The sequence below is a fragment of the Anser brachyrhynchus genome (assembly GCF_964034855.1).
Source record: "Anser brachyrhynchus genome assembly, chromosome: 10".
Taxonomy (NCBI): Eukaryota; Metazoa; Chordata; class Aves; order Anseriformes; family Anatidae; genus Anser; species Anser brachyrhynchus.
The window spans coordinates 12,277,299-12,303,852 of record NC_137705.1 but is presented as its reverse complement, the minus strand read 5'-3'; the positions used below and the strand labels follow the sequence as shown (position 1 = coordinate 12,303,852).

Below are 26,554 nucleotides of genomic sequence, written 5' to 3'. Positions count from 1 at the left end.
CTGCTTCGAGGGGTGCTGAGTTTCTCTGGTTCTCAGCCTGGCTTGCAGCACTGCAGGTCGTGCACTACCAGACGTGGGCAGGGCAGAGGCCTCAGGCCGGCTCTGCAGTGTCGTTCTGCCTTCTGCCAGCAGCTTGGGTGCACCCAAGCACAGCACATGCCTGCCCCGCTGGGCCCAGCCACATGCAGGATGGCGCTAAGCCCATGGGTGACCCACGGTGGAGGAGCTGGGTGCTGGCACGTGCTCATGTTCCCCTCCACTTCACGCGTTATCACAAGCCATGAGTTATCACAGAGGAACGAGGCCAGCGCTGCGTGCTGCCGGACGAAGCTGTGGTTTCAGCAGGGAGCTGGGCAATCCCTGCAACTCGCTGCGGGGCCTCTCTGCGCCGCACCAAACCCCCCTGGCTCTGCCTGGCCGACCTCACAGCTCTGCTCGGATACACCTATTCACTTCGATTTGGCTCTCAGTGATCCAGGCTTCAGCAAAAATCAGAAGCAGGAGTGCGGCTGCTGCAGTGACAGAAGGGAGACAAGAAGGCCTCTCCTCCCTCCTTCCCCTTTAACTCTTTACAGAAAGAACTGGCTCCAAACCAGCTCCAGGCACCCCCAGCACTGTTTCTGTGCAGGGACAGGTGGCAGGGCAGGGGGCACGTCCTCACCCCGCTGCTGCTGGGGACCAGCAGGACAGACACGGGCAGTGCCACCACCCTTCTGTGCCAGGACGCCGAGACCAGGCACAGCACTTTGGGATAAATCCTGTGCTCGGAGCATCGCCTCGCGCCCTGGGGGAGCAGCGCCTGCAGCCAGGGCCGCATCCAGCTTGCTGTCCCCTGACCCAGCACCCACAAAGGACACGTTTTTGGGAAGGAGGTGCCACCCAGCGGCTGGCTGCCTGATTCCCTGTGTGACCACACCGTGTACGGCTGCATCAGAGTGTCCGACAGCCCCACAGAGCTGGTGCAGGTCTTCAGGGACAGGGGGAAGGCTGGGGAGCAGCGACATGTCAAGGCAGGGGCTTTGGGTGTTAGCTTCTAATTGCTTCCATCTGAAAAAAAAAATCTATTAAAATAACTCAATGTATATATCACCTTTTTACCTGCACACACTTTTTCACAGGCACTGCTGATGCCTGGGCATAAATTCCACCCCATCCCATCATGTCCAGAGCTCCACAAAGGCAGGGATGGCCCGGGGTGGCACAGAGCTGCCCCAGGGAAGAGCCGACTGCTGCAGGACATGTCCCGTGGCACAGCGAGCTCCCCCTGCCCTCCAGGCTACTGTCACAGCCCCCCAGATTCAACAGGACATTTAGGGCCTCTTCGGCCAAATATCATTTGTAAAATCCATAATGTGAGAAGCAAAAGCCTGCCCCGGGCTGCTGCTGGCCTGCAACAGACGCACCTTAGTGCTCTGTGAACAGGCACCGGCTGCGGGCAAGGGCTCGGTCCCATTTAAAGCTGGGGACACAAAGGGACTTGGGGTGGCTGCCTGCAGCAGAGGGACACCTGTATCTCTCCCACCATCCCCTCTCCCCATGCCCCAGAGGGGTCTGCACCCCTGAGCCCACCCGCACACCAGTGGGGATGCACGGGGAGGGGTTTGCTGGCAGACACAGAGCTGTGAAGCAGCAGCACCTGCCCCAAACACATCCCACGTGCGGCAGGAGGCAGAGGCTGCTGAGAGATGTGCCTCTCATCTGTCATCGGCGCAGCTTCTTCTCCTCAAGGTCTTATTGTGCCCCTTGGAGCGCATTGGGAAGCTCTGCCAGACTAATCCTGCCCAGTACCCACCCCCTCTGGACCTGGGAAAACAATGTGAGCCCTTAACTTCCTAATCCTGGGAGCTCCCGGGCTTTGCTTTGATAGCAGCCCTGCCTCAGCCCATCTGCGGGGCAGGGCTGGAAACTTCTGTCCTCATGTCCTGACAGCTCCAGGAGGCATCTCTCACCGCTGCGAGCCCACAGAGGGGCTGGCACAGCCTGCCGGAGGGGCTGCGGAGCCCTTCACCTCCCCCTGGCCCAACAAAACACTGCCAAAGGGGCAGGACCTACCCCTCACATCACTTGGGGCTCCAGAGGCTGTGACTTGGGGGCTCACGAGGGTTCCTCTGACCATACAAAGTGCCAATCTGCACAGCCCAGCCACTCATCCATCCTCTCCTGCCCACATGGCCCCCAAGGGACACGAAGAGTGGGTCCTGAGCTGCCCACCCAGCCCAGCACCATCCCGCAGAGCGGCCAGGGCAGGATGGGGCTCGCGGGGCTTGGACGGGCGAGGGCCAGGCTGCCGGGGAGCGGCGGGGTGGAACACAAACAGGAAAGCTGGCGGGGACCCAGCCCTTCCCAGCTGGGACAGGAAAGAGACACGCTGTCCCCTGCTCGGGGCCCGAGCTGCAAGGGGGGGGGGGACGATGCTTGAGCTCCGAGCGGAGCCCACCCCAGGGTGCCCACCCCTGACCGGCTCCCCCGGGACCACCCCATCCCTTCGTGCCCTCGCTGCCCACCCCAGGACAGGGGCTGTGGACACCCCAGAGCCTGCCAGGCTGGGGGGGACCCTGCGGGCACCCGCCGCCTGCCCAGCCCAGGGGGCTCCCCAGCAGCCCCCGAGCCGCCGCACAGCGCTGCGCCGCAGGAGGGCACCATCGGCCAAGCTTTCCCCTTGCTGAAGCCCACCGAGGCACGGAGGGGGGGGGGGAAGCACTGCTGAGAGCACACCTGAAGCCCTCACACCCCGTCCCACAGGACCCCAGCCCCACCGAGGGACCGGCCAAGGGAAGGCAGCGTGGCGGTGGGGAAGGGGCTTTCTGCCTGAAAAGGGGGAAAAGCAGCCGTAAACCCGCAGCAGTTCCTAGCTGGGATTGGAGACAGGTCTCGGAGAGATCCCACCGAAGGGATGCTGCGTGTTTCCCATGAATGGGGAGGTGGAGTGGAATTTTTCCAAAAAATGCTCCAAGCATTTCACCCAAGCCCCTCCAGCCCCTGCTCACACTGCCTGCACCAATTTCTCCTACAGTGGTTTAAAACAGCCTGGCCAAGCTGCGTCCCAGCAAATCCCAGATGTCTGCCTCGCCTTGAGCATCGCATGGACAGGAGGAGAAGCAGCCTCCTGGCCTCCCCCATCCCCTTTGGTCCATCCCCAGGTGCGGTGGCCGAGCCCAGGCCCGCTCCTGTCACCGCGCCGCTTGCCTTCATGCCGAGCGCCTTGCCACTACCTGCCCGCGATGTGCCTCTGTCACTGCCATCGTCCCCAGGCTGTCAGCGCCCCGGCCTCCCTGCAGGTGTGAAGACAGGACAGCCCTTTGTGTGTGAGCCCTTCCCGGCGCTGGGCTCTCAGCAGCGCTGGCACGGCTCCCCAGCTTTTCAACACCTCCCATCACGCCCGCCACAAAGGGCAGCCCTGTCCCGGGGAGCCCCATGGGGCTCCCAGGCACGCAGGCACAGAGAGCTGCTCACCTCCCCGGGGAGCAGGCACGGGGATGTACAGCCAGGAAAGGGGTTACTGGGTGCGCCCTGCTCCTTCTCTTAGCAGTTTTGACCTCCTTTCACTGGGAAATTCCACTGGGATGCAGCAGGGAGGACAGCGGGGCATTTGCTGGTATGCCCCATGGGGTGTTTGCCTGCAGGAGGCTGGGGCTAGCTCACAACGCTGAGGGAAAACAGGTTACGGCCAAAGTATTCGCAGCTCTTCCTGTAACAACAACAAATGTGCTCGCAGCCCCTGACCTGGCACATGTCAGAGCCCGCGTGTTTGTACAGCGGCCTTGGGGTTTACACCTGGCTGGCGGGGCCGGGCAGCGAGCCCTTCGCTCCCCGCAGCGGAGCAGCCAGCGACCGCACCGCCCTGGCCGCCTGCCCCACTCCGGGCCAGGGATCTCTGCAGGCTCGGGATATCCTGCTCGCTCTGCCCCAGCACAGCAGGTGCTGCCCAGCCTCAGCAAACCCCTCGCTCCTGCCCGCAAACACGGCTCCAGCACAGGCTGCCACGCATCCTCCTGGCCGGGACGATGGGCAGGGTCGCTGCTCCCTGCTGCGGCTGGTGACCGTGGATGCTTTGCCAAGCAGCTTTTCCCTCCCGTCCTGAGTCCACAGCAGCACTTGGAGGGATCTTTAAATCACAGGACTGGACAGCCTAGGGGCAGAGCCTCCTGCACATGGGGCGGACGTTTTCAATTTCTGCAGCCAAGAGAGCCTCGCGGTGCTACCAACGCTGTTCACAAAAGCTCAACAGCAGCACCCTGCTCCCATCCAGCAGCTTTGCCCCAGCCAGTGCAAAAGGGAACTGTGGAAAAAAAATACAGCACCACATCACACAGCTTTTGCACAGAGCACTGGGGACATATTCAGCCCTTCCATTTTTTGCTGGAGAACATCGCCCCAACCCGTTTCCTTGCCCCGTGCTGTGCAAAGTCGGGCTGCGCTGCACATGACCATTGGCACAGCAGTGCCTGGGCAAGAGAGGACAAAGCTGGAGCACACGGCAGTAGGACAAGGTGCAGGGGGTGAAAGCTTTCTGTATTTCCCCGCCAAGCCTCCCCTCTCTCCGAAAACAAACCGCGCTGTTCCCTGCACACAGCTCCCCGCTGTGCTCTCCACTTTCCAGAGCCCGTGCCAGCACATCCCTCCGTGCCCTCCCTCCCTGCAGAGACCACGCTGCAAGCACTGGCCCTTCCTGCCCTCTGTCTCTCAGATCATTAACTAGCTCCACTCTCACTCATTTTTTTTTTTCTTCTTCCCTTTTGAACATATCAGCCTAATGGAATCAAAGAGGCATTTCAGTGACTCAGGCGTTTCCCATTGCCCTATTCCAGCATCCTCTACTCTTAACGCTGAGAGCTTTTCACGTCCTATTTGGAACTGATAGGAAGCCCTTTCATTGTTTCACTACATGGATATTAACACTGATGAAGGAAATGCTCCATCTGATAACAGAACCGTTGAAAAGAGCTCCATTTCCAAACGAGCAGACTCTGAGACACTGCATGCCTGCCTCTCACACCGGCTCAGCACGGTCCCCGGGCACGGCCGGGTCCGGCTCCCTGTGAGCCGCATCCACGCCTGCTGGGATCTCACCTTCTGACCTCTGGGGAACGGGCTGTTCCCTGCCACGGGCACGTGGCATTGCCCAGGCTGAGCCTGGAGATCAGCTTGGTGTCCTCCAGGCTGCAAGGAAGAGCTGCTGTCACTCTGAGACACTGATTTCAGGAGCCCGATGGCCAACAGCAAGGTCAGCCCTTGGCTGGAGGGAATGGGTTTGGCTCAAGAAGCCAAGGAATAAAATCATCCCACCTAGGAGGAGGTTGTGCAGCTTTTAAGGGATTCTCTGAAGCCTTCAACATATTAAAGCTGAGAGCTTCTCCTGTGGACAAAGCCTAACTGGAGCTCAGAAATGATAAAAGTACCCTTGGGGTGGGTGGGGGGGGAGTCTATGAGCCAAGAGCTGTCTCCTGCCTCGGTGCAGAGCACAGCCACCAGCATCTGCATGGGGCTTCCTGGACCTACAGCAGCTCTGTCCTACCAAGGGGCCCCCAAGAACAGCACAGACTTATGACTTCTCTTCAGGACATACCCCAAAAGCCAGGCACCCAGAGAAACACCTCTTTCCAAAGCATGTTGATCACTTGGGGACTTTCTGCTCTCCCTGATGCCTCTCCAAAGCTGGCTGGGTGCTCACTCCTGAAAGTCCTTTCCTTCCAGTGTGGCCGCCCTAATCAATTAGCCACCTATAAATAGCCTCCCTGATTTCACAGTGACACACAGAGAGCTTCATCCCTGACAGCCTCCTCCTTTTCCTGGAAGCGGTTTATTTCCAGCACCCTGTGTGGGATCAAACAGCCACCAACCCACCCACCCTCCCAGCCCTCTCTGATGCTTGCAACCACCTGGTGGCTTTCTGCTCCCTGCCAGCCTGCTCCCACCCCAGGGCCATGGGACCCATTTGGGGCTCAGCATTTGGATGCTCTGGATCTGCTAAGAAAGGTCCCACTTGGGGCGGTGGCCACCCCTATGTGGTCCCTCCAAACAGCTCGTCCCATCCCTCCCAAGGTGACATGGTGGGGTGCAGCCGTACCTGAGGATGTTCCTTCTTCCACGAACAATGCCCAACACAGGTCATGTTTGCCAACAAGCCTCCTGATTGAGTAGAAGAGCCAAAAAGCCCCTCAGGAAGATTTGTAGGGTCACCAGCCTGGGGTACGGCCCTACGGGGACCTTGGGGGAGCCTGCAGCCAAGGCACAGCCTGGCAGCACCCACCTGGGCTGAGTTGTCCCCACGCTGGTGTCACCCCCATGCACCAACGGGAGGGCTTCACACGGTCACTGCAGCAGGGCCACCACCGCTAGCTCCTTCTTCCCCTGCACAAGCAAAAATAGTTCAATTGTATGCTAAAAAACAAAAGAAACATGGGACTGGAATGGGGCTATTGCGGCCGGCTGGCAGTGCCCCCAGCTTTTGTCGTCATTTCCCTTCCCCAACCAATGTGCAAAACCCAAACCTGAGGAGCGCATTGGGCTTTTGCTGGAATTCACATTTTTTTAAAACATGCTTATGTGGAGAAGGGAAAACTCAAGGCCACCCATCAGATTATTATTATTTTTCTTCAAAACTCTCCATCACCCGGCTCTTGCCTGGGCTGTCTGAGCAGCAGAGCCGCAGCAGTTAACAGATCTCTTCCCTCGCCTCCCCAGCGCTGCCCCTGGCACCACCGGAGGAAGTCTCCCAGCAGCTCGTTCCCGTAAGCTGCCCCTTTGATCAGCTGCAACTTTCAGGGATCAAACGGCTCCGAGGACGTAACCGCAAACCCCGGGGCACGCAATGACGGGCGGGGAAGCGGCGTCTCCAGCAGGAGCTGGCGAAGCCCCGGCCAGCACAGCCGGGAAGCCGATCCCACCCGACCCACAAAAAAACCCAGGCTGGCACCTCCAAATCCCACGATGGCCAAAGCTGGGGGTTCGGCTCCAGCAAAACTCCTGGGGCATGGCTGGGTGGCGAGGGTCCTGCCCTGCTGGGTGTATTGGGGGGTTCCGTGTATAAAAAGCCAAGGGCAGGAAACGGGTATACAGCTCCTCAGGGGGCATCCAAGTGGTCCCCGCAGCTGGGCTGCCCTTGGAAAAAAACACACCCTGGTAAAAAGTCCTTCTGTCTTGTGTGCACATCGGTCTGGGAGCAGCCACCCTGCATGGCCACATTTCTCACTGCTTTGTGCCGCAAATATGTGGCTCCCATGTGGAGTCTGCTGGCTACTAAGGGGCAGAAATTTTCCTAAATTTCTAATAAGGGACAGGATCCCTTAAATCCTCATCTGCTGGAGTCAAGGAGTTTTTGGTTTAGTTGTGGTTTATGATTTTTTTATATATTTTTTTCCTAAAAGCAAGGACTTTTTAGCCCATGGGATTACAGAAAAAAAAATAGCTCCCAAAAAGCAGCAGACAGATGAAAACACAACCCAAAACATTCATTTTTGAACAAATTTCTTCCCTTTGGTTATATCACATCAGCCACTGCTTTGGAGCAGGGACAGGTTGAACCCTCCATGGGAAGATAACTAGGGTCTGGCAGGGAAACAGGGCACTACCCTTGGATAAAACCCTACACAGACACACAGGCACACAGCACCTGAGCTGGAGGACAGGACCGCAGGGGGCCGGGGGCACCGGGCAGGGATGCTCCGCACCCCAGGGATGCTGCAGGCAGGGACGAGCCCTCGCGGGCCCTTCGTGGACCAGCCTTAAGCATATTTCCACACAGCTGGAGGGAAACCCCAGCTGCAGTCCTGAAAAATAACAAATAATAAAAGTGGCTGTGAGCAGCAGCAGGGCTGGCAGGAAACATTCCCAGTAGCAGCTGCTTCCTGAGTGCGACATTTATTTGATCCCCTGGCACCATCTGGGCCATGCCCCACTCTTTGTTTTCATTAAGAGTTTAGAAAAACAATTCAGCTTTGACTAATTGCTCTTTAAGGTCCCAGGCTCGCCCTTTCTCCTCCCCCCACATTTCCTCTCCCACCCCCTCCGTGCCCTCCATCCCCAGACTCTCCCCTTGACCCACGCCGTCTGCCTTGTCCCCATGTCCCCAGGTACCTGGCGTCCCAGACAAGGCACGTCTTCACACACCCCACGAGCACCTTCCCCTCCTGCAGAGGTAGCAGTGGCACAAGCACAGGGTGCCCGATGTGCCTGGGGAGCCCCGAAGCACCCCGCTGCGGTGATGCGCTGGGCTGGGGCGCTCTGAGCCCGGCACCTCTCTACCAGGCAGATGGGGCCGGATGCTGGCGGGCCAGCAGCCTTCCCCTGCACCATCCAGGGCCGCTGTGCCGTGCATGGGTACCTCCCAAATCCTGCTGGTGCCCTGCCCAGACCCCTCACTGTCTTCTTTCCACCGCTAACGTGAGCGCGCTGCCCTGGGGGAAGCAGCCCTGCGACCCTGCCGGTTTAGTCCGACGTGTATTTTCCACCCCGAAATAATCAGCGAGGAAAACGTCAAGCCTTGATGTGAAATCCTTGCCACGCTGGGAGAGGGTTGTTATTGCAAAGGGCTTGCGTGTTCCCCCTCGCCCCCTCACCCCGTGTCCTCACCTGATGGCTTTAGCAGGATTCGCGGCAAGGACAAGGAACCGGAGGAATTCCGGCCCCGTAATTACACTTGCCGGGAGGAATTTGCTTTTGCAATATCCCCGCTGAGTTAACCTAACAAGCGTGGAGACGAGCCTTTCTTAGTTAATTAGCAGCTCCACCGTGAAGTCCCCTCCACGGCACGCACACGCGGGCTGCCCCCTCCCTGAGCTCCGCACCGCTGTTTGTCCCTGTCCCCTCACCCCTTGCCCTCTGCGATCCTCTGCCAAAGCTCAAAGCGCTTTTACGCCTTCCTACTCCCACTTTCCGGTCCTGAAAAGCCTGCTCGGGTTGAGGCAGTGGCTCCGTTTCCTCGCTCCTTCCTAACAAGCGCTTCCTGCCCCTCGCCGCCCGCGATTATTTGCAGCTCACCAAGCGCTGGGATTTCCTTCCCTGGAAGCCCTGCTGGCTCTGCTCTGCTGCTGCAGGCTCGGAGGGATGGGGAGCCCATCACTGCCACCTCGCCAGCCCCGTCGGGAGCCACAGCCACCAGCTGCTTCCCACAGCGGGGGCTGACCCCTCCGTAGGGTTTTTTTTTGGGGGGGGGGGGGGGGGGGGGCACACTGGGGTCACTGCTGGACAGGGCAGGGATGTGGGTGTCACTAAGAGGCTCGCCGTGAGCTGCTTTGGAGATGTTGAAGCCTGCGACGGCACTCGATGGGCTTGGGGAAGCTGGCAGGTGGGGATGGGGTCTCGGAAAGGACCAGGCTGCTTCCATGTGTGCTGTGAATGGCTGCAAAGGGGCTGCTGGTGGGCCAGGGTTATGCCAGCAGTTAGACTCGTACCAGAACGAGAAAGAGCAGAAAAATAGGTTTTCTGGGACTACGAGAAGCTCTGCAATGGCCCGGCAATGCTGGTTGGGAGGGAGATTTTGCCCAGCTAAAGGCACGTGTCAGCTTCAGACAGGAGCTCCCGGGCCTTCTTCCTACCAAACAAATTGCCAGCGGGGCTGCTCAGGCCGTGTCCCACTGCTGACGCCTCCACTGACAACACAGACACCATCCCTGGGGCTGCCAACACCACATACCCCAAAAAATCTCACTGACCTGCAGGAGCCGGGACAGGGCAGCAGAGCAGCACCCACTGCGACCAGCAGTGTTGGAGCAGTGGTTGTGCGTGACTGCGAGATGCCAGATGAAATGCAGCCAGTATGTGACCCCGGATAGACTTTCCCATGCAAGCCAATAACACACAATATAAATACAATAAAAGGAAACAAAAACAAAGTGACAAACTAGAACAACAACATGAGCAAACTTAGACATTTGGAACTGCAGAGGACTGGGCTCACCTGGTGGACTATCGGAGGAGAACAAAGCTGAAAACTCTCCTGGAGAAGCATCGTGGAGGCAGCACATCGTCCAGGCTTGGTTAAATGGCACACTGGTTAATTGGGCTTGGGCATACGCAAAGGGGAATTGCAGAGATCTAAGAGGAAAGCAAATAGAAACCACAACGAGGAGCTGGCTGAGATCTTACCAGCTAAAGCTGAAGCACCTTAAAGAAAATAACCCAAAACATGAGTATGGAGGAGGTTTTAGGAGAAGACCCCAAGGCCTCATCTGCCTGCCTGGAAATGGAGCAGTCCCACCAAGGGGGCACGGTGAGGGGCCGTCTCCTTGGCCATGGCTGCGCGGCATGGGGGAGATGCTCCGGGATGAGCCTGCGGTGGGAGAGGAGGGACAGGGCACTGCCCTGGGCTGCGGGGCTCTGCCTTGACCCATCACGGTGCGGCACTGCCCATCTCACGCTGAGGTCACCTAGGACACACACATGCCATGCACCCTTGCAGTTAGCTGTCACCTCACCTCGCCGTGACCACCTCCCTGCTGCGGTGTGACCATCACCGGAGGGACCATGGCTGGAGCCTGTGCCCGGGGCATCCTCGGGACAGACACCGGGCTGCATCACACCCGTGCTGAGGACCAAAGCCTCCGAGCATCGCTTTGCTCCTGACCCAAAGAGCAGGACAATGAGTGCTGCAGGGCCGCGTCCAGCGGGGCAGCAGGCGCTGCTCGGGGCGGAGGTGCTCCAGGCACGCCGCAGGAAGCGTGACTCGGCTTTCCAGCGCGCAGGAATGCCGGGCGGCGCGGCGGCCAGCTTCCTGCCACCCACGGCACGCTTCCTGCCCCAGCCCGGGGCTTACTGGAAACCCCCAGCACTGCCCAGCACGGCCGCCAGCATTTTCCAGGTGGCACAGGGCTGGTGCAAGCCCCTGCCACGCCGTCCTCCTTCCCCTCTGGCCTGTGCTCCTGCGGGAGCAGGGCTTGTCTTCTTTCTGGAAGGATGTAGAAGCCAGTGGGCAATGTCGGCTGAGCAGAGGGCTTGTCCCAGCAGGGTTTGGGCTCCCCAAGCAGCACTGACTGCCTGGGGGGCTCCTCTTTCCCCTTCCCCTCCGTGCTCCCTCCCAGACCCAAATCCAGGCTTGCTGCCAGGCCCCAGCTCCAGCTCCTCCCTGCCCGTTGCACAGCCAGCCCAGCCCGGACCCACAGTTTCTTGCTCTTCAGCATCACCTCTTTGTGCACAGGTTCCTCTCCCGGTCACCTTCCTGAGGGGATGCTGTAAGGACCCACCTTAACCCCAAACTGCTCAGAAACACCACTGATCACATCTCACCACTTCCAGCCTCCCCCACACACCACCTGGCCACATCTCAATCCCATCTCAGCAGCGATGTCTTCCCACTGGATTCCCTCTTTGCATCTCAAGCCTCAACCCTAACACCGGTGCTGTCCCTGTGAGGCAGCCCTCAGCCTCCTTATTCCTTCCACACCACTCGGAGCACAAGAAAACTCATCCCACCTTCCTTATGAGCACCCCCAGTGCCCCGGGCAGACACCAAATCAGTGTCCCGTACAGCGCATCCCAGCCAGGCGGGAGCGCCTCGTGCTGCACCAGCAGCCCCCTAATCTCCCCAGAGCCAGTCCTTCGGGGCTGTTCCTGTTCAGGCGCTGATAAAAATCTGACCAAGATGTTTTCAACAGTAAGCCGGGAGCGATTACAAAGCAACCGTCCCCTACCCTCCAGCTGGGAAAGCTCAGCCTGGAGTTTTCTTTTAGAAACAAGTGGATTTTTTTTTTTATTTTTTTTTTAATTTTTATTTTTTCTTGCCGATGCAAACTCTTGGTGGGACAGTCCCAAACCTGGTTCCCTGAGACCTAAAGGGAGAGGGATGGACCAGAGGCAAGGCAGAGCCCCGCTCTCCTGCTGCAGAACCCCATCCATGGAGGTTTGCAGGACATTGCTGGGCAAAGCCAAAGCTGGGACAACCCAACACCAGTGACCATCCCCCTGGCCTGGCCTGGACACCTCCAGGAGCTGACCCTTGGTTTGGCATCACCCCAGCGGGGTAAATCCCTGCAGGATTTACCTGGGCAGCTCTGCGTTGACACAAGCGACCCATTAATTAACATAACCACAGAGGAAAACAACAACTCACAGAAAACATTTGGCATGGGGATGGAGGACACGGCATTTTTGGCTTCAGGACCCAAATACCTTCCCTTTATAGTGCTGCCAACCCGTAGCACGAGCGTGTCAGTGCATGAAAACCATTTTGTGAAATGCAGCAGGCTCATTAGCCAAAGGCATTAAGGGTGAAAATTGACCAAAACGCCCTGGAAAGTAAATCACATGTAAGAAAAAAAGGTCTTGGATAAACGCATATATCATGGCCAGGTCCCAGGGAGTGCAGAGCCGGCCCGGTGCTGGTGCACAAAGCCCCCCCCGAGCTGCTCAGCCCCAGTGCTTGTCACCTCAGGGGGAATAAAGGATTTAATTAGCCCTTCAACATGCAGTGAAAGCATCCCCAGCTGATCCTGGGGAGCAACAGGTACTTTAAACAACATTTTTAAATCCCCAGAGCCATAGGGAAATTACAAGGCAGTCACTTCACGATCAGGGGAAAATTAAAAGTCCAACTTTGGTGACAACAAAAATAACGCAAAGCCACAACGTGCAATAAACAGCCCAGGGACCGGCAGGCTCTTTAAACAGGTTTTTAATCTCCTCTCCCCTCTGCTCATAACATCGCCTTTATTATTTTCTGATGCGGAGCCTGATTCTCATGAGGGTGGCGGATGCTGACAGCAGAGTAATGGAGCAGCGGCAATTTTGCCCGGGCAGCCCTCGGGGATTTAATATGCTGCGGAGAGCGAGACGTGACTGAGGGGAGAGGGTGAGCGGGCCTGGAGGTGCAATAAAGCCGGGGTGATAACGAGCCTGCTGGGCTGAGCAGGTTCGTTGGCTTATGTCCCTTCACAGTTGGACACTGGGGCTGGTGAGGAAGGTGCCCGAGGACAGGGACGGATGGATGGGGTTTTGGGGAGACCCACATCCTCTAGCCCAGGTCAGCCCATGGCCAAAGGCTGCCAGTCCCTCCCCACAGCCCTTGATGTGATTGCTGACCCAGGAGACCCGGGTTGTCATACATGGGTCCGCTTGCAGCCAAGGCCCCACCTGTTTGGGACTAGCAAGAGCCACGGAGCCCAGAAGGGGACGGCCCCATCACCAGGCCAGACGTCGCCTCCCTGCACGTGGGAGCTGAGCTTGTGGCATCCTGCCCCCATCCAAAGGGTTCCCTGGAGGTGAAGAAAACCAGGCAGGTGTGTAGGAACAGCCCGAACGCCCTTGTCCCCACAACCACCTGCAATCCCTTTCCCTCCTCCAGCCCGGAGTCCCTGCAGCATCCCTTGACCTGCAGCCTCCCTTCTGCTGACCTGGGGTCCGCTGCTGCAGCTCCTGCTCACACAAACGTGCTGCCCTCGGACGCGGTGCCATGGGCTGTCCCTCGCTCCCCAGGGAAGGTCTCTGCTGGGTTAGGAAAAATGAAACATGCTGAGATCTGACCAGTGGCTTGCACGGTCCCACCCACGCCTGGTCCTTGGCTGCCGTAGCCATCGCCTTTTTCATGACCACTCAAAACCACCCCGATTTTGACCTACAGCATTAAAACAACAGCACCACCAGATGACGGAGAGCAGCGTGCAATGGCAGGACACCAGTGGCAGCACAACAGATCTGCTCTGAGCTGCCAGCAGAGAGGTCCCATCCTGCCCGTCCCTGCGGTGGAGCACCCACGGGGAGGGAAAGCTCCCGGTACCTCCGGCCCCCGCGCTGCCTGCCGGTGCCCTCCTGCCTGACAGCGGCACGTGACTGCGGCTGGAGTGATGGATGGGGCCGGAGCCTCTCTTTAATAGTATCTCACGGTGGTTTCCGTAAGTTGATGGAGATTGCACAACACTACCAACTGCCATGCCGGATATATTTTGCAACCAGGGCTTTTGTGCCACATCTGTAGGATGATATGCCAGAGCCTTCTGAGGAGGCCTGGGGAAGTCTGAGCACAGGAAGAAAAAAAAAAAAAAAAGAAAGAAAAAGGAAAGGAAAAGAAAAAAAAAAAGTCAACAAACCCCTTTCCATAGCAGCTATTTTGGTGAGGCACCCTGGGGTGAGGGGAGCGGGCACCAGCCAGCGCGGAGGCGTGGAAGCCCAGCAGCTCTGCCCCACTGCAGCGGCCAGGAGAAGACCTCTCCCGTGTGTGGGTGGCAGCGTGCCCTGAAATGCTCAGCCAGGGCTGTGGGATGGCCAGTGCTCGCCGAGAGCAGCCGCAGGTCCGATGTCCCTGCGGAAGAAGTGCTGCTGAAGCACGGTGGAGGTGTTGGCCAGCTCCGGGCTGTGCCAGCTGGTGGCCCTGGGAAGCGCTGTCCCTGTCCGCCAAGCCTGGTGGCTCATGCCATCTCCCATCCCCTCAGCCTTTCTCTACAAGATAGAAAAAGGAGCCCAAGACACACGGCCCAGGCCAGCAGGTGTCGGTGAAGGCACCAGCCCGGCTGATGCCGTATATTAGCACTGCATCTTACAACCCTCAACAGCCTTAAACACATGGCGCAGCGCCAAGTGCAGACGAACTAGCACATCCCAAAGTAGCATCCCCATAAAATTGCCTTCCTTGGAAAGCTTTTGGGCTCGGTCAAAGAGCTATCATGTTGACTCCATCAGATGAAGGAGGCCAAGGAAAGGGGACTCCAGGACTGCTGCCTTCCCAGACTCACGAGCAGCTGTCAGCCCCTAATTTAAGAGGAAGGACAATCTCCATCACAGAGGACCTGAAGGGCTCTACAAACTAAAGCAGACCACGGAGAAAGGAACAAGACGAGTCAGTGCCCGCAGCGTGTGAACCACGGTCCTTGTATTTGATTCACATCCGGAGAGCCAGGAAGGGGCATTCTGCACGAGTAGTTGTGCTGGATATCCCACCTCATCAGTGCACAGAGGAAGACAAAGCCCTGCCCTCCCACGGTGGGCACCCACTACAGACTTCAGAACCCCCCGAGATGTTGCAGGCAGGGCACCCAAGATGCAGGGTGGTGAGGATGCAGAAGGAAGCACGGAGCCAAGGCTTCGGAGATGCTCAGGGCTTAAGTGGCTGAAAATGAAAGCGCTGGGACACTTTTTCAGCCTGCACTTGACAGTGGGGATGTGATAACATCAGAGATGCTGAGCGGAGAGCATCTCTTGTGGAAGATTGATGATGCCAGCAACGAACCGAGCCAAAAACATCACGTCAGCCTCCGTCTGCTTGGAGCTGAGTGCTGCCGTGTGGAGGACCCCAAAAAGCTGGCTGATACGGGGCCAGCCATGGGTTACCCAACACCAGTGAGCCAGACATGGTGCTGTGTCATCCTGCTGCCCCGTGCTGGGTTTCCCTGCTCCCAGCCAGGGAGCGAGCAGCTCTTTTGTCCCTGAACCCAGTGGGCCGACGACACTTCATGTACCAGCTAGATCTCTCCGGCACTGCACAAATGTTAAGGAAACCTTACGAAAACCCATTAGAACATGACCCAGTAGCAGGCCAGCTAAGGACTGCCCAGCCCTTCTGCAACTCAGCCGTTTTCTTGAGCTCTGCCAGCACATCCGAGCCCTAGCCAGGCTCAGACCCTAGCCGAGGAGCAGAGGTGTCCCAGTGCCACGGGATGGGGAAGAGCTCACAGAAATGCCTCCCCCCACAGGTTAAGCACGTGTAAGAGCTGCTTCCCACGTTGGCATGAGGGGAGGAAGCACCAGGCTGTATTTTTCCGTGGCTAACCCAGCAATTGCCTGACCTTCTGGCAGCCGCTCCTCTCCTTGGAGGCAGCTGGAAGCAATTCCCTTTTCCAGACGGGGACTGGACCCCACAATGCTCGCACCAAGCAGGGTCCACCTGCTGCCTTATTTCTGCCTCCTGCTAATTTGCAGGGACTGTCCAGGACATGGCACTGCTCACGCTCACCTGGGTGCCCTTGCCTGGGGATTTGCTCACCTGCTTAATCCAGAGGCACCAGAGCCCTTGGCTGTTGCAGGTTAACCCTAAACCCACGTCACCCATGCCCATGTCCTCTCATTTTGGGTGTCTTGGTGCCAGCCTTGGCAGGCAGGCATCCAACTCCCCTCTGCTCCGAGCTGCATGGACAGAACAAAAGCGTGGCTATCTCAGTGTTACCAGCCCTCATTTTGAGAATCCACCTGGGAACGCCCAAGCACCCAGGCTGGCTGCTGCCCCCAGGAAGCAACAAACTCCCTCTGACGCCTCAAATCCAGCCAGATTTTGCCCCATTGAGATGCTGATAGACCAAGCCTTGGTCACTGGCTGCTGGGTGTGCTCTGCCAGCCCCTTCACCCACAGCCAACTGTGCTGACTACCCACCATGCTCACCTAATGATGCCATCAGCAATACCTGCTAATAGTTCATTATTATTTATTACTGCTGCTGCCTAGTGCCTGCTGGGAAGGTTAAATAAACCAAATGCTGCCACAGATGTTGCCCACGGCATGGGGAGCAAGGATGTGGAGGAATAACAGGGAAAACAACTTTCCAATTTCCACCCCCCACTCCTGGAAAAAAAATAAAAAGGAAGAGGAAAAAAAATATCCCTTTCAGAGCAAGGATGTGGTGAGGGCCCGACAGCCTCCCCTGACACGCGAGCCAGGATGTGGAGATGCTGGCTTTTCCAGGAGGAAAGGAGGGATTTTACCATCTCCTCCAGTCAATGAGGATTTAATTCATCCTAGCTCTGGGCAGGTGCTGGCAGTGCCACATCCCCTCACCCCCCTCGCTGGCAGGCAGCCACTGGCCCTGCCTCAGTTTCCTCAGCTGTAAATCAGGATAACTCTCATCTATGGCAGAACTTAGTGTGTATCCACAAAGCCCTGGGAGGCCTTCACACCTTCCATCATCCATCATCATCTAAAAGGTGACCACGGGGTTTTTGCGGTGCAAAGAGCAGGTCCCAGGCATCTGCCCTTCGGGGCTGGGGCTGTCTCCCTTCTCCCCTCCCATCCTGCAGCAGCGGGCTCCTTCCCCTCGTCTCCTTCCTGCACGGGCCAGAAGCGGAGCCAAGCTAATAATTCAGATGACAGAATTAAACTGATCCTGATTAGAAAAAGCCTTTACCCTGAAGAGAGCAAAACCTGGCTCCGGGCTGCCCTGTAATCCAATAGTCTCCCACGGCTGCCGCAGCGAACCCGAAACCTGCCTCCAGGCAGAGGCACTTTGTCCTGGAACAAGGGAAGTTAAATGTGTCTTAATGGGAATTTTGACACGTTTTGCTTTGATTTCACTAATGTTACAAAAGTAGCTGTTAGGAAATATTTCAGCCCCCCTGTGCAGGGCCGGACCCTTGTGAGAGGGACGATGGCTGAGAGGCTGTGGTGCCCGGTCTCCTCCACGCTTCCCTGGGTGCAAGGACTTCATTTGGGGTCTGTTGTGGAGCCAGGAGCCCCACAGGTTTGCAGTGACACCTGCGGGGCAGCTAGCATCATGGATGGGACCTGTTCAAGCCCCTCATAAGGCCAAAAAAACCCAAAAGGTTTCATCAATTTATTTCCACCTGGCACCAAAACAGCAGCTGGCATTTCCCTGGCCTTCGGTGACTTGGGGCAGGGGGAGTCCGGTCTGCATTAAATGCACCCCATTGGCATTCCTGGTGCTTCCCGGTCCCAGTTCAGCCTGGTGGGCACCCTGCTGGGCTCACAGCTCGCTCCCAAAAAGTCTCAGCCCAGTAACAGGAGTTAGTGGATGCCACAGGGCATGTCCTGGTGCAGCCCAACTGTGTGCATGGGCAGATAACGCGGTGTGAATGCAGAGAAGGAGGTGGCAAACGGATGGGATGAGACTTTAGTGGTGAATGTACTTAGATGGGAAGCTCAAAACAAGGCTCTTCTCCCCCAGCATCTCCCCCTGCACAAGGCAGAGCCTTTGCAAGCCCTGCAGGGACCAGGTCCCACCTCCAAACACAGGTGCCCCCAGCAAGGCTGCTGCAGGGCAGGCAAGGAAGGCAAAGCCCAGTGCAGGACAGCACTAATTTTAGTGAGCCTGAACGCAATTACCCCAACTGGAAGACGTAAGACTAACAAACAGCCAGGGTTGTGGGGTTGCAGGAGGCATCTCTGTGCACCTCCCTGGGGACCGTATTTACTCACAGGGGCTTTTCCTGCCCCTGCAGCCCCATCCCCACCCGGCTGCCTCGGCCCACGTCTGTGAGCTGTTTTTTGTTGGTTTAACGCGATGCTACGATTCTAACCCAGAGCCTCAGATTGTCAAACAGTTTTTCTTTTATTTTCTTTCCTTTAGGAAAAAAAAAATACAGCTGAACTAATTTGATGAAAGGGGAAAATAAAACGTAAGCCAGACTAAACACATGCAGTTCCTACCTACAGCCAGGGCCCAGCTTCTCCCAGGCCAAAGTCAACACATGTCAATTTTTAACATGACAGGGCTTTAAAAGGGAGGTTTGAGCCCTGGATGAGAGGCGGCTGGAAAACGTTAATAACAAGGTCTGTCAATTAAAGGCAAGCATGACATGCCACCAGGACAAGGGCTGGGGGTTTTCCCTTCCTCCCCTTCTCTTCCCTCTTAATTTGGTGAAAAAAAAAGGGGGTTATGGAGAAATCCATCCTTTCGTCCAAGAAATGCAGCCACATTACCAAATGAAGGATGGTCTTTGTTTAGGAGCCTTGAGAACAGCCCAGCAGAAAAGGGTCAAGACCCCCGGGTTAAGGAAAGCACAGCCCCGAGGGATGCTCCCAGCACTGCTCCCAATTCACCTGCATCCATGGAGCCATGGATGTGCTAGGGCAGGATGCTCAGCTCCTGTGCTGGTGTGCCTGGTGCACTGGAAATTGCTATTTTGGGTTGCAGAGGAAAAAAATGCTTTTATCAGTCCCATAGGAAGCACTGCTATGGTTCTGTGGGCTGGGCAGATTTCTGCCCAAAGTCACTCACTTGTTTCCAAAACAGAGCTGGGAAAAACAAGGGGAAGGGCAGTGCAGCACAGCCTGACCAGCTTCTGGAGGTGAAGGCAAAATCCTTCATGGGTAAGGGGAGGGGGTGCTTCATTAGGGGTGGAGGGGAAAGGGCTTTTCCCCAAAATGCTGGGAAAAATCTGCCCGCCATACTGGGAGCAGGGTGCTGGGCTCTGGAACAGCGTCAGTGGCTCTCAGCTGCGGGAGCAGGTAAAGATTCAGCCTAGAGGGAAACAGCAGAGATTCATTTCTCCTTCAACACCTAAATAAACACTGCGCCCACAGCCACACACTGCACGCCGTGGCGGTGTGCATTACACATCCACAGCGCAGGAACCGGCCGGCGGAGCGGCTCCGATATCCCGGCTGCAATATCCTGTCCCCGACAGCGGCTCAGCCAGATGCCGTGGGAGGTGTAAAGAGCCTGCAGCAGCCAAACACAGCCTGCTCTGCCGCCCAGCACCGACTGTCCTGGCCTCTGAAGGGCAGAGGACCCTCCTGGAGACACGCAGGCACGGGCACTGTGTCCACCCGGCACACACTGCGGGGCTGGAGATTTATGGGGCTGCTGCAAGGAGCTGGGTGCAGGACTCAGCTCTGCTGCCACATACACTGCTTGCCAGAGCATAATGGGTGAGCTGGGCTCCAGCCCCGTTCTCAGATTGTGTTTCGCTTTCCCTGGCCCAGCATCCAAAGCCTCCGTCCAGCATGCAGGAGGCTCCCTTGGCAAGGGCAGGCAGAGCCAGCCCAGGCTGCTTTTTTCAAACAGGTCCCAAGGCCTCGCCCCTGAGGGGGTGAAAGTCTCTGCCACCAAAAAGCCAGCCTGGGGTGGCTGGGGGGCATTGGATTTTAAGACAAAGCTCAGAAAGCCTGCGGCTGTCCCTGCCCACAGCTCCTGGAGAAACACCCCACCGACACATCCCGCTGCTGCAGCCCTCACCTGGAGCAGTGGCATCTCCGCAGGTGGAGAACAACCTGCCCCAACAAAGGGAGCACCTGGGCTGGAGTCGGTAGCTCCTCATGCTCATCATCTAAATTGTTAGCTCCGGGGCTGCTGACAAGCCCTGTGCGCCTCTGCACCGCCGTGCGGGGCGACCGCCGGCTGTCAGCCCCACACTGCCAGCACAAAGCCCAGGACACAGGTAGCGGGACCTGGGATGATTTATGCCTCCACAGCAGATGCATTGTTTGGGTTTTTCAAGACATGCTGTCAGCCCTGGCTCAGAGGAGACCGAGCCTGGGGAGCCGACCGCCCTGCGGCCAGCAGGGACCATCCCTACGTCTCAATCCCGACGGCTGCCTGCTGTCACCGTGCCCACACTGTCCTCAAGTCCATGGGTCCACCCTGCGCTGCACTTCACACGTGCTCCTCTCATCATTCTCCAAATTTCCAGCACAGCCTCACATGTTGTCCTCATCCCTGCCCTCCTCCGGGCAGGCAAATCAGCTCCCCGCAGTATCATCTACCCAGATCGCACAGCACAGACAAAAATATCGAAGCAGAGCCCTTCTAAATCAAGTTCGTGCCCTGTGTCAAGACAGGTTAGCCTTCCCCCTCCCCAGATAAAGGGTACAGATGTTAAACTGATGCCACGTTTGATCACAGCCAAAAAGCCAAGAGGGCTTCAAACGTTCATTCATCTCGAGCTGCAAGCGAGGCTGATTCTCGCTAATCAGGTAATTACTCTGCCTCTCCCCCAGCACGAAGAGCAGCCGTGCAGCGGGAAGGTTTCCTTCCTCCCCGGGACCCTGCTCAGAGCTGGGCTCAGAGGTTTGCAGGAGAGTTCCCCCCTTTTAAGAGACGGGGCTGGGAACGTGGGGCTGGATTCAGCAGGATTGCTCTGGAGCAGGATTGGGCCCCGGACTCTTGAGCTTCCTGCTCGAGATGAGCGTCTTTGATCTAAGCACATCAGGGCTGTTGGCATCACCACGAGATCGGGAACGTAGGGAGCCACGAGGGACCAGCAGGGCTGACATCCTCCTCAAACTCCACAAGATCTTTTCAGACAGCAAGAGGAGCAAGGATAAATCAACACCTCCAGTGTGGTACAAAGCGAGCAATGAGCAGACAAAGCTGCCCACGAGGGCCCGACGGAGCAGAGCAGAACAAGGAGATTTTCTTCCCGGAGACGTCTGCTGGAAGCAGTCTGAAACAATTCCATTTATGTTGCCTTTTAATAGCAAGGTCAGCTCCTTTCTTCCTACCCCGACATCCTCCATCAGGGCCTCTTTCTGGGAACTTGCAGCAACGCGCCAGATGTCGCCGAGAGACAGAAAAACAACCGGGGGCCAAACTGGGGCATTTCACTACTGCCCCCAATCCCAAACCGCACTGAGCTGCCTGAGGCGTGTGTGTAGGGGGTGAGCAATACCCCTCACGGGCCATCCCTGGGTACCCAGGGCCAGCAGGAGCCCTTTCCTCCTGGGCACAAGCAGCTGCGCTGCTCCCACAAAAAGCCACCTTACAGCAGCCCCAGCAGTACCCAGCAACTGGAAAGCATCTAAATAACCACAGCCCAAAGGAGACATGTTCCCCTCACCCTCCCCATGCTTTGCCTCTTGCTGTGCTCGGGAACAGGGTGGAGGATCTCCTCCGTACCAGCTCTCCCGTCAGGATCAGCCCCAGCCAGCGCCCAGCTCCCTGCTCCTCGGGGACAAGGGGGTGGCCGTGCAGCGAGCAGCTCCCCGACCCCGCTGGGACACAGATCCTTGTGCTCAGCCCCCCCTGTGCTGCTGGCCACCAGCGGCAGACCTCACAGGAAGGCCAGAGCCACGGGGGGAGTCCAACATCACCACCCCAAGGAGCGGAGGAGCAGCTGGACCACCCCTTTTTGGCTAGGGGACACGGTTATGGCCAGATTTCTAGGGGGGGGGGCTTTCAGGGTTGCAGACCCCAGGCACACAAACACCACATCAGCCGCTGCCCGGGGTGAGGAGGATGCAGTAGGGAAGAAAAGAAACCACAAGGCTTAAAAAAAGAAAACCACCTACATGCGGGGACACTCTGTGCTCCTCTTCAAACTTTCAGCTCAGGGCACGTTTCCAGGCTTCTTCCTTTTAATAAAAAAAACCGAAAGCAGGAACACAGCTACCTTCTTTCTAAAGGCAGGTAAGGCATCCAGTCCCAGGATCCAGAGCTAAAACCACGAAGCTTTAGCCCTAAAAATGCAGCTCTCTGCCCTCCTCTGAGAGGGGCAGAGGGAAACAGAGACCAAAAGGAGAGGAGAGCCCAGGCGGGGGCTTTTATAGGTGCGCAGGTGTCCCGGGTGGGCCAGGCAGGTGGGGAAGCAAGGGCTGTGAACAGAACCACAGGTGTGGACGGGCACACGCACAAATTACCTCTCTTGGTTTTCAGGAGTGACCTTGGGAAAAAAAAAAAAAGGAAGAGCCGTAGTTCTTCATGTCGAGGGTGATAACCCGTTTGTCACTGTGCAGGCTGTCTGAGGGCTGCCCACGTTTTACTTTATTGCGTTCCTGGGTGTCACCAAAACCCAGCTGAATTACTCTGCCAACTCCATCATAAAATAAATAAATAAAAAAGTAAATAAAAAAAGGGGGAAAAAAGTGACTTTGCTTTACATCTCCGCAGCACGCTGGAGACCGGTGCTTAGACCTCTCCACTTACCTTTATCATTTTTATATATATATATTTTTTTTTTTTTTTTTTTGCGTGAAACCAGAGGGTGAAAGGCTCCGAGCCCCTCAGCGGGACACCATCCCCGACCCTAAATCGGGCATATTTCATCACCGCACCTGCGGCCCCCCCCAAAATATTCAGCAGCCCACCAAGGGCTCAGGGCGCCCGGTGCCCCCCCGGTGCCCTCCCGGTGCCCCCCTGCGCCCCCCCCCCGGGCTCCAGCCCCGAGCTCCGGCCGCCGGCGGAGCGGGGCCGCGCTGCGCGTCCCCGGGGGATGCTTGGGGGGGGGGGGGGGGGGGGGGGCCGGCCCCCCCCGGCCTGCCCCTGCCCGGCCGCTGCCTCGCCCCGGTCCGCCAGAAGGTGACGCCGTCCGCCCGCAAATTGCTGCCAGCCCAATTAGGCGGCCGCTATCGGCTGCAATCACGGCTGCTGATAGAGATAAATGGGGAAGGCGCTATCTGCGCGACAATAGTGGTGTGGGTTTTTTTTTTTTTTCCTTAAAGGGGGGGAAAAAAAAACTTTTTTTTTTTTTAAAAAAAAAAAAAACAATTGAACTTTTCATCAGCTGCTAATCATGATTTTTTTATTGCTTTGCTTAGCGTTTTCTGGGGAATAAAACCTCAGAGGAGCCCAGTCTTTTGTGGAAAATGAAAGGGCATATAAAAAAATGAATGTACATGGATTCTAAATATTTCAGGTTGTATGACTTTGTGTTTGACCTTAGCAGAAGATGAACTAATCCTGCAATATAATAGACTTTCATAGAGATATGGAAAATGGCTGCTTTTTTATCTCAGTTGCCATGGGAACCATCAGAGAGAAGGCCTAGCTGAGATGCAATAGAAGGTTATTAAATGTGTGCTTGTGTATATTGGAAAAATACAGCTTTTTGTCATCTTGTGTCACTCATAGGTCTTTAATACGTAATGTTTAGGTTATTAATAAACTAACACAGGTCCATTTTTTATGGGGAACAACTGTGAATACAGCCATAAAAAAATTAGTACAAGTTGAACATTTGCAAAACTCTTGAGCACGGGCAGGGGCTGGATGGGGCTGCTGCTCGCCTGCAACTTCCCATGAAAGTTTCTCTCCTTTTCCAGGAGAAGGAAGGGGTCAGACGAGCCCTCCTCGCCCACCGCAGAAGCCAGGCACCCCTCTGCCCTTGCCAGACAGGCAAAGGGACTGGGACACCGGGGACATCCAGTTCCTAACGGGGCAGTGTTGGGGACACAGGGGTGTGCAAAATAAAATGCTGCCTTGTTCGGTGACTGGGCACCGGTTAGAGGCTGCCAGGGAAAGAAGGAGCTGCGGGGACATCTATCCCCGGCTCAGAATCACCTGCCCCGGAGCCAGGAGCTGCATGGGCGGGCTGCGAGGCGGTGGTTTTTATGTTGGTATCTGCAAAAATAAAAATAAAATTAAAAAATAAAAATAAAAAAGAGAGGGAAGAAACAAGAAAATCTGGAAAAAAAATGGAAGAAGAAGAAAAGGGAAACAGAAAGGGAAGAAAAAAAAAGAAAAACAAAGCCAGAAAGAAACAAGGCTGATGCTGCCCTGAGCAGACTTCGTGGTGACCCCAGGAGGGAGAAGGACTCCCTTTTTGGGGGGGTTTCTTTTCTCGCCCATGCTCACCGCTCGCTCCCCAGGCTCAGGATGCCCGCGGCTGGGGGGGGCTCCCCACTTTGGGGTCCTGCCCCGCTCCGCTCCCTCCGCGCCCAGCAAAGCCAAATATCGCAGAGCGGCACCTTGCAAGGAGGTTTTGGCCATCCCACGCCGCTCCCCCGGCTCGGGGACGGGCTGGGGACACTCTCCTCGCCCCAGCGCAGGGCTGCGTGTGCCGAGAGCCCCGGGGGTGTCCCAGGCCCGGCGGGGGCACCCCGCACGCACCGCAGCCCGGCGTCCGTGCATACTAAGCAAAGCAAGGAACACATAGATTTTGCCTATCTGCCGATCAAACGCGGAGATCTGCTCTGGTAAATGATGCATTAGATGTGGTGGCTGTATTTGTTGTGTGAGTTTTGAAAGGGTTCCGATAATCTGGAAGCGAGAGATAAGGAACACCATTTATTCAGCAGCACTTTGGAACCAATTTTCAACCCTGTTCAACCCCATTCTCCAGCAGCCTCCAGGAGCCCAGGAGATAAGGATTGGGCTATTCATTATCTTCACAAGGAACAAAGATTAGCTAGCAGAGATGAAAAATTACCCCTGGATAGTAATAATAAGGAAGCGAACCTGGAGAGTTGCTGAGCCTATATTCTCCCTGCTGCTGGTGCTGCTTCTTCTCTTTTTTAAATTCTCTCCCTCTCTTTTTTTGTTGAATAAATATTGAAAAGGTTGGTTCTTTTTCTTTCTTTCTTTCTTTTTTTTTCCTTTTTTTTTTTTTAAAGGAAAAAAAAAGCGCCTTCCTTGCTGTCTATCATATTTTTACTCTGCAGAATATGGTTGTTACCGTGGAAGAGAGCTGAGCGCGGTCCCCCCTTCCTCCCAGACTTTCAGATGACATCTTTAGCACAGAAGCTAAACAGCAGAGGAAAACAGCCTTCTCTTCCAGCGGGCATGAGGGGGAAACAGCACCCCTCCTCCTGCCCCCAGTGTCGCCGGTGGCACTCGGGGGTGGCCCCGGCCCCGGGACAACCCGGGACAACCCGGGACAGCAGCGCCAAGAGCCTGGGCTGCGCAGCCCGGCTCCTCCGCGGGTCTCTCCCCCCACCTCCGCCCCGAGCCCCTACTCGGACACCCCCTCTGTCCCCGCTCCGGGGGAAATCTGCAGGCTTCGAAACCCCGTTTTTCCCGTAGTTTTTCCGCCTGGGCGATGCTCCCTCGTTTTGGAGTCGTTCCGTGCGGGGCGATCCCAGGACGCGGCTGGCGGCACCGTCTCCCTCTTCCTGGGCGCAAGGGAAAAAAAGAAGGGGATCTGTATATATGTGTATATTTTAATAGCACATTCTTTTGTATTTTTCCCCTGCATAAATCTGGGGATGTATCTCCTCTCAGAGGATGAAGGGTAATACAGGAGGAGTAATTAAAACACTTACTTTAGAAATGGGCTGCGTGGGGCTGATAAGAATTATCTGCCGCATATCAAGGACCCTTTTTCCCCCGAACCATATCACAAAGACAGACAGAAAATGCCAGCAGAATAGGATTCCCCCCACCCCTCCCCTGCTCACATTTTTACCTCCATTATGATGATAATTCCTCTCCCGCGAAACTTTTTCTCCTTCCCTTCCCGAACCGTATTTCGTTCCCCCGCTCCCGCAGGGCCCCCGCCGGACGGTCCGGCCTTTTGTCTCGGCATTAAGACGGTTTGCCCGCAGCCCCGAGGCGGGGGGCTCGCCGCCCCCTCCCGGAGAATCGCGCCGCGCCCCGCAGCGCCCCGCCGCTGCCCCCGCTGCCCCCCGCCGCGCGACCCCCGCGGCGCGACCCCGGCGCCCGCGACCCCATCCAGCCTCCGGGGGCTCGGCGAGGGGACCCCCCCCCGCTCCGGCCCCGCACACACACACACACACACACACGGGCAGCGGGAGGAAAAGGCACAGCAGGTGAGGAATGCCAAGACGGGGCTGGGGCGAGCAAACGTTTCCCAACCCATTCGTTTTGGCTGAGTCGCCTTGGTGGGCTGCGAAATGTGTGTTTTTACCGTTTCTTTTCCACCTATAAATTGACTCCGTCGTGTGGTATCTGCTTGTGCCTCTTCCAGCTCCCCCGCTGCCTCTCTTAGGTGCAGGTGCATAGCACGAAAGACTGAGTTTGGGAAGGGAGAGCGGGGAGAAGAGACACGAGGTTATACAAAAAAATAAAAAACAGGCTGGCCAATACAAAAAAAAAAATCACCCCCGTCACCAAGGAGTGGAAACTAAATTAATACGAATAGTAATATTTTATAGCCATAATTGATAGTACAAAGCGGCTCCCCCCACCCCACCTTCCCTGGGATCCGGAGGCAGAAGCGAGCGGCTCGGGGCTGCGGCGCCCGGCGTGCCGGAGCCCGGCTTCCCAGCGCCTGGGATGTGAGCGTGCTG

General features: G+C 56.8%; 1 long non-coding RNA gene across 1 annotated transcript; it reads right to left on the bottom strand.

The window, feature by feature from the left end:
* Positions 1-7,124: 7,124 nt before the first annotated feature.
* On the bottom strand, positions 7,125-22,705 carry LOC308200408. Its single transcript, XR_013955607.1, has 6 exons — positions 21,881-22,705; positions 13,326-13,416; positions 10,416-13,187; positions 9,899-10,035; positions 9,654-9,774; positions 7,125-8,682 (listed from the first exon to the last, which is right to left on the bottom strand). It is a non-coding gene; the product is annotated as an uncharacterized lncRNA (long non-coding RNA).
* Positions 22,706-26,554: the final 3,849 nt, after the last annotated feature.